The sequence below is a fragment of the Anopheles moucheti genome, unplaced genomic scaffold, assembly GCF_943734755.1.
Source record: "Anopheles moucheti unplaced genomic scaffold, idAnoMoucSN_F20_07 putative_Y_2, whole genome shotgun sequence".
In the NCBI taxonomy this organism is placed as follows: domain Eukaryota; kingdom Metazoa; phylum Arthropoda; class Insecta; order Diptera; family Culicidae; genus Anopheles; species Anopheles moucheti.
In genome coordinates, this window is record NW_026453652.1 from 341251 (window position 1) to 342500 (window position 1250).

A 1250-nucleotide genomic window follows, 5' to 3' on the forward strand; every position below is an offset into this window, starting at 1 on the left:
GATTCGAACTTTGTTCTTTGATTTGAAGTTCCACCAGAAGTGTGTTTTCATACAAAAACTGTTAATTACAACTAACTTTGTCCATCCGATTCGAACTTTGTTCGTTGATATGAAGTTCCACCAGAAGTGTGTTTTCATACAAAAACTGTTAATTACAACTAACTTTGTCCATCCAAAACGAACTTTGTTCGTTGATATGAAGTTCCACCAGAAGTGTGTTTTCATACAAAAACTTTGATTTACAACTAACTTTGTCCATCCGATTCGAACTTTGTTCTTTGATTTGAAGTTCCACCAGAAGTGTGTTTTCATACAAAAACTGTTAATTACAACTAACTTTGTCCATCCGATTCGAACTTTGTTCTTTGATTTGAAGTTCCACCAGAAGTGTGTTTTCATACAAATACTGTTAATTACAACTAACTTTGTCCATCCGATTCGAACTTTGTTCTTTGATTTGAAGTTCCACCAGAAGTGTGTTTTCATACAAATACTGTTAATTACAACTAACTTTGTCCATCCGATTCGAACTTTGTTCTTTGATTTGAAGTTCCACCAGAAGTGTGTTTTCATACAAAAACTGTGATTTACAACTAACTTTGTCCATCCGATTCGAACTTTGTTCTTTGATTTGAAGTTCCACCAGAAGTGTGTTTTCATACAAAAACTGTTAATTACAACTAACTTTGTCCATCCGATTCGAACTTTGTTCTTTGATTTGAAGTTCCACCAGAAGTGTGTTTTCATACAAATACTGTTAATTACAACTAACTTTGTCCATCCGATTCGAACTTTGTTCTTTGATTTGAAGTTCCACCAGAAGTGTGTTTTCATACAAAAACTGTGATTTACAACTAACTTTGTCCATCCGATTCGAACTTTGTTCTTTGATTTGAAGTTCCACCAGAAGTGTGTTTTCATACAAAAACTGTTAATTACAACTAACTTTGTCCATCCGATTCGAACTTTGTTCTTTGATTTGAAGTTCCACCAGAAGTGTGTTTTCATACAAAAACTGTTAATTACAACTAACTTTGTCCATCCGATTCGAACTTTGTTCTTTCATATGAAGTTCCACCAGAAGTGTGTTTTCATACAAAAACTGTTAATTACAACTAACTTTGTCCATCCGATTCGAACTTTGTTCGTTGATATGAAGTTCCACCAGAAGTGTGTTTTCATACAAAAACTGTTAATTACAACTAACTTTGTCCATCCGATTCGAACTTTGTTCTTTGATATGAAGTTCC